Raw genomic sequence first — 6,692 nt, 5'->3', positions numbered from 1 at the left:
CATGGAGAAACCTTTGGAATGCAAGCATGCTGATCCACACAGGTATGCACACATGGGTATTCACAGACGCGGACTAAAGCTTTCTTGGCTGCTGCCTCAAAGCACACTGTGCGCTGTCTATCTTGCGTGCTGCACAATATCGTTTATTATTTAGTAAATATTGATATCTATGACTAGCTAGTTTATTGTGATGGTGCTTTGTTTTCTCTATTATTATGTTGCTCTTTGTTGTTTGCTGTCTCCTCTGTTTGTTTTTTTTGTTTGTTTTTTTTTCTCCATACAGGTGACCCAGGAGTTCTTTTTTTTTTTTTCTCTCTCTCTTCCCCCCCCCCCTCTCACCGGCTCTTCTCCCCTTTGGTTTTCTTTCTTCCTCTCCCCCTCTTTCTCTCATTTATTCCCCCTGTCCTATTTATAAAAAAAAAAAAAAAAAAAGACAAAGGATGAACTGAAGCTCTGCCATCACGTAATGTCGCATACTGCTGTTTCTGATGTCATTTAACAAAAAAAAAAAAAAAAAAAAAAAAGAACTAACTACCCTGATCAGCTGGATATACTGCTCCTGGTCCTCGCCTTTGTACACAAAACATTCCTGTCTCCCAGCTATGTTATTCCGTTTTTTCCATTCAGCAGCAAACGTGTAATTTGCTGGTGGTTCAGCACATCGTTACTGAATGACTCAGTAATTCATTTTATCATTCATTTATATCATTTAGGTCACTATTGTGTAGCCTACCAAGCAGGCCTGATGCCTGGTGCCCTTAAACACCATCAATTCAAAATGGAATAAGACCACTGGAATAAAAGAAATGGTTAGTTACCTGTGTAGATTGTACTGGTTACACACTGTAAATCTAGGTGACATGGTAATACTGGCACAACCACCTGCAAGATACAATTACAATTTGGAGTGTAAATGCCATAAAAAGTGGGGCCCAAGCAATTTAAGCTCAAGTCCCTTATTTTTTCTTTGTAAACAATTAAGATTCACCAGCTGTAACAACCTAACTATTTGTGTGTTGTTATGGAAAGTCGTTGGGCTGTTAAGTATTAAGTACTAAAGAAAATCTAACTATTCTTTACAAATCCAATAAAAACTAACTGTAAAGACAGTGAAAATACAACATTTCTGCATTTGACAATTGTGGCTAAGAGAGAGCTGAGCATGATTTACCGGTCCATCTATGTTCATACCCTCTCCTATAGTCATAGGCTCTGAGTAGTGTCCATAAGAATGAGATTGCGGATATAAGCAGCAGAAATGAGCTTTCCCCGAAAAGGTGGCTGACCTCTCCCCTAGACTGAGGAATTCAGTCATCTGAGAGGCGCTAAGAGTAGAGCTGTTAGTCCTCCACACTGATAGAAGCCAATTGAGGTAGTTCAGACACCGAACAACGATGCCTCCTGGGTAAGGTGTTTTTGGCATGTCCCACCAGGGGGAGACTCAGGACATGCTGGAGAGATTGCATCTCACAGCTGGCCCGGGAATACCTCAGTGTTCCCCTGGATAAGCTTGAAGAGGTGGCTGTGGAAGGTTTAGGTGTCCTTGTGTAGGCTGCTGCTCCCACAACCTACGGTGGCTGGGAAGTGCAAAGCGCAACAAATTAAAAAACGGCAACAAATTAAAAATCCGCAACAAATTAAAAAACCGCAACAAATTAAAAAACCGCAACAAATTAAAAATCTACAACAAATTAAAAAACCGCAACAAATTAAAAATCCACAACAAATTAAAAAACCGCAACAAATTAAAAATCCACAACAAATTAAAAAAACGCAACAAATTAAAAATCCACAACAAATTAAAAAACCGCAACAAATTAAAAAACCGCAACAAATTAAAAATCCACAACAAATTAAAAATCCACAACAAATTAAAAAACCACAACAAATTAAAAATCCGCAACAAATTGAAAAACCACAACAAATTAAAAAACCGCAACAAATTAAAAAACTGCAACAAATTAAAAATCCACAACAAATTAAAAAACCGCAACAAATTAAAAATCCTTGACGGAAAGGGATTGTCTGAAATACCGGAAGTCGAGAGTGATGTCACGAGAGGGGGCGTGGCCAGAATTTTTGGTTGAGGCGCCATGTTTCTGGGCCGAACAAAGCGCTAGCGAAAGAGGAGCGAAAGTACACGGATAACACCAGCTATGGTTCGTACTTGCTGTGCGGTCGGTTGTAAAGTTAGATCACACGACCGGCAAGGGAATAAGGTTGAAAATGGTTTATCTTTTCATTCTTTCCCCACCTGGAAGCAACATGAGGCAGCTCATGTATCGGATGTTACCAAAAGAAGGCGTCTAGTCTGGATAGCAGCTGTGAGACCAGCTGATATCCAGTTCTCTTCCATCTCCAAATATCTGTTGGTGTGCTCCAGACATTTTCATTCCGGTAAGTTATAGATATGTTCATATCACTCTTTATCGGTCTTTTAAGTCTGACATCACTAGCCGTGTCTTGGCTCAAACTCCCAAGAGCACCTGCAGGTCCATAAATCACACGATCACTGTGGCATCACTGAGTGTTGAAAAACTATCTAAAGTCTTTCATCTGTAATAAAATGATCAGCGTTCTGCTCTACCATGTGTAACAATTGAGTTTATCATCCAGGCATCCATGAAAACGAAATTAGCAGGAAGTTAGCTCGCTAGATTCCATCTAAATACAATATAGCATGTCCTAACTGAGGGATTTTGGAAACAAAGTCAAACGTACAGCTCTGCTATCACTTCCAACATAAATGAAGACAGAAAACTAAACAGCAGTGACGTTTGTAGGGTACTGAAGTTTGGCTAGCTGGTGTAAAACGATGTGCTACGTGACCGTTAGCGACACAGCTATGTTAGCATAATATAAACACTAACTTTTTCCACTTGATAAAAGTTATCGTGAGGATTCACGGTGGTCAGGAACAACGGCGCTTCGTGTCCATCCCGTGTAGATGTTAGTGAAACTGTTGGGAAGACAACATGAACATTTTATTTATACTGTATAATCTGCAGATTCTGACAGAAATCTGCATATCCTTTGAAGCACCGCTCCTCTCTAAAATGGCAATAAGGATAATTATTAGGCCATATGTAAATAACAAAATAACTTAAAGCAAAGTCTGAAACAAGTCTTTATATTTAAGGGCCATCAGTCAAACAATACTGTTTGGTCTGGGTCTAAACAGAGCGTGTTGTGTGTGACATCTGCTTTTGCATATGTGGGCCACTTCGGGTTCACAAAGGAGCGCGTTTGCTGTCACATTTTATTTGTAGTGTGAACAAGCAGACAAAAAAATCAGAATTGAGCATTAAGATTTGCAGTGTGAACGTAGCCATAGTGAGTTCAGTGCATTGATGTGACATTGTCCTGAAGGATTTAGTTATTCTCAGTGGTTAAAGAAATTGCAATTATTTATTCATATTTATTAGAAATAATCCTAATTACATATCTTGCTTCCGTGTTTGTGTCCTTTGTCACAAAAATACATTTTTTACTATAATACATTGATTAATGACCTGCAGAATCTCCTTATCATATTACGTGTCCATAATTGTCACCTAAAGTCAAACTTTATGCTTTCTCCATAAAGTGATTACATACTTTAGTTTCATTTTCTGAAGTCAGGTTTCTGAAAGAGAACAGGCAGATTTGGAATATAACATGCAGCGTTCTATAGATGGATACATAAAAAAATGGAAAATTACATGTATGTGCTAACTTTCTAAACACTTTGTTACATTTATGATAAATGGATTTGAAAGTAGATAAAACACATTTATGTTGGCCTTAGCTCATTAGAGTCTTTGTCTTTAAATTAACTAGTAACTTGTATGTTTCAGGTACTGCACTCTCAAAGACTGAATGAACCAGCATTGCAGCCATGGGTCATTGTGAGCATCACAGGGAAGGTTGAAGCCGCCCACTGCACCTGTATGGCCGGAGTCGTGGAGACCTGCAGCCATGTCGCTGTTCTTCTTTTTAAAGTAGAAGCAACAATGCGGATCTGTGGCACAAGGGCTGTTACAGATGAACCTGCATACTGGGTTTTGCTGGGTAATATGACCAAGATACAGCCAGAGGTTGGCCATAAGATAGACTTCTCCTCTTCAGCTGCCCAAAAACGGCTCTGGATCAAAACATAAACAGACCATCCGTATTGACAGGTAAAAGGAGTCGTCCTCAAAAAAGAAAAATCCCACCTGCTACTGTGGAGGAGTTGTCACTGCTATTGGATACTTTGCTGGAGCACAGTAAAGCTGTGGGTTGTGGGAATGACCCATAATGTTTTATATAAGGGTCTAGATTTATGCCTGAAGTGCACTGCCATGTAAATAATTTGCATTTACTGAATATGTACTGACTGAGTACCACTGTTCAAAAGTTCAATAAAGAAACAAACTAATTTTTGCCTCTTTTTTATTATAGAACATCACATCAGTTACAATGTAGAATCCATGTCATTTATAGTTTATAAAAGACAAAATGTTTACACAAAATCATGACAGCATTTACACGATATCACCCACTACTAACACTACTTAATTTACTATCAATTACTTCAACTTATCTTCTGAAAAATTACCGCTATTTATACAGCACAAGACTTAAGAATATTTAACAGGAGCAAGTTTCATTTTCCCCTGGTTTTACTACCACACTGTTCATCAAAACGGCAGCAAACCTTCACCATCTTATCCAGAAGGGTCACCTCTTCACCCTCACATGGAAGAAGTAATCTGATTGGCATGGTGGTATGTTTGAAGCAGGTCCCTTGTGTAGCGCTGGAACCCAGTCACGATGTTTCATCCATTTCATTGGCTGGTCTGCTGCAATAATGCCAAATAATTAGCAAGTCTATAAATAGCACGTAGTTCTACAAAATCACTCATTAGGATGTTTTTTTTTTTCTAATTTGCTATGACCTCAGAGTGCATTGAAAAGAAAACTAATAGGCTATCTGGTCTTTAAGTGATGGCGTGACAAATCCTGCTTCCAGGCCTGAAGTAGTCTGCGTTTAATATGGGTTTTGTGTTGTTAACATGTTTAATGTTTTGTATTGTCTTCTATTTAATCTCAAAAAACTGCTAAAAAGAGTAAGTGACCACTGTTGGCCTCCCACTGCTTCTATCACCACTAATCATTTGAAAGCTCAGTTTTTAAAACCTTACGATGTAGCTACAGCCCAGCCCATGCAGCAGTATATGAATGACTAATCCTATTCATCCTTGTGGATGGATTATCTCAGTTGTTCTCCTGGCTGAAGTTTGGTCCGTTTACAGCATCCTGCCATGCGATTACATTTGTTCCTGACCACCGAGAATCCTCACGATAACTTTTATCAAGTGGAAAAAGTTAGTGTTTATATTATGCTAACATAGCTGTGTCGCTAACGGTCACGTAGCACATCGTTTTACACCAGCTAGCCAAACTTCAGTACCCTACAAACGTCACTGCTGTTTAGTTTTCTGTCTTCATTTATGTTGGAAGTGATAGCAGAGCTGTACGTTTGACTTTGTTTCCAAAATCCCTCAGTTAGGACATGCTATATTGTATTTAGATGGAATCTAGCGAGCTAACTTCCTGCTAATTTCGTTTTCATGGATGCCTGGATGATAAACTCAATTGTTACACATGGTAGAGCAGAACGCTGATCATTTTATTACAGATGAAAGACTTTAGATAGTTTTTCAACACTCAGTGATGCCACAGTGATCGTGTGATTTATGGACCTGCAGGTGCTCTTGGGAGTTTGAGCCAAGACACGGCTAGTGATGTCAGACTTAAAAGACCGATAAAGAGTGATATGAACAGATCTATAACTTACCGGAATGAAAATGTCTGGAGCACACCAACAGATATTTGGAGATGGAAGAGAACTGGATATCAGCTGGTCTCACAGCTGCTATCCAGACTAGACCCTTCTTTTGGTAACATCCATACATGAGCTGCCTCATGTTGCTTCCAGGTGGGGAAAGAATGAAAAGATAAACCATTTTCAACCTTATTCCCTTGCCGGTCATGCGATCTAACTTTACAACCGACCGCACAGCAAGTACGAACCATAGCTGGTGTTATCCGTGTACTTTCGCTCCTCTTTCGCTAGCGCTTTGTTCGGCCCAGAAACATGGCGCCTCAACCAAAAATCCTGGCCACGCCCCCTCTCGTGACATCACTCTCGACTTCCGGTAATAAGCAAAAGTTGATTTAGATGTCTTTTAGACAGTAAATCAACAGAAAATTACTTGGTGGATAGTTTACCTTAAAGAGTATAAAAAAGATAGAACTGGAAACCAACTTTCATCTTCTGGCTAAATAAGTCTGTTCAATATGAAATCGTTTTAACAACCAGTGAAGCCTATTTTAAACCCAAGACTCCAGTTGCAAAGTGTATGGATAATGGAATTTTTTGCACAGATAGGTTACTAGCTTTCCTAATACCAAAACACCTAGTGGTAAATCACACCTAAAAATTAGTTTCATAAAGAAAAGAAGATCCTCTTTGAAAACAGATTGATTCACAGTCCCTGTCACCGGTATTTCCTCTCAGCATCTCTGTTTGGACAAATTCTTGGGGCAATTAACAGCCAGGTCCTGGGTAGCGTGAGAGGAATGACTAGCAGAGGATAATGATGGATTTCTTCATCCTATCAGCAAACAGGCCATGGCCCATGTCTGCTCAGCCCTCCCCACCACGC

General features: G+C 39.4%; 2 long non-coding RNA genes across 2 annotated transcripts; one reads left to right on the top strand and one right to left on the bottom strand.

Annotated features, from left to right (window-relative positions):
• The first annotated feature begins 2,206 nt into the window (after nucleotides 1-2,206).
• On the top strand, nucleotides 2,207-4,104 carry LOC146692729 (uncharacterized). Its single transcript, XR_014915276.1, has 2 exons — nucleotides 2,207-2,397; nucleotides 3,837-4,104. It is a non-coding gene; the product is annotated as an uncharacterized LOC146692729 (long non-coding RNA).
• A 292-nt stretch (nucleotides 4,105-4,396) lies between these two features.
• LOC146692728 (uncharacterized) lies at nucleotides 4,397-5,908 on the bottom strand. The gene is made up of 2 exons (XR_014915275.1): nucleotides 5,822-5,908; nucleotides 4,397-4,823 (listed from the first exon to the last, which is right to left on the bottom strand). It is a non-coding gene; the product is annotated as an uncharacterized LOC146692728 (long non-coding RNA).
• Between the last annotated feature and the right edge of the window lie 784 nt (nucleotides 5,909-6,692).

This window comes from Copadichromis virginalis, linkage group LG15 (assembly GCF_057382275.1).
Source record: "Copadichromis virginalis isolate Kocher_CV1m ecotype Utaka linkage group LG15, C_Virginalis_male_GT1.1, whole genome shotgun sequence".
Classification (NCBI taxonomy): domain Eukaryota; kingdom Metazoa; phylum Chordata; class Actinopteri; order Cichliformes; family Cichlidae; genus Copadichromis; species Copadichromis virginalis.
This window is presented reverse-complemented; position numbering and strand designations above follow the sequence as displayed.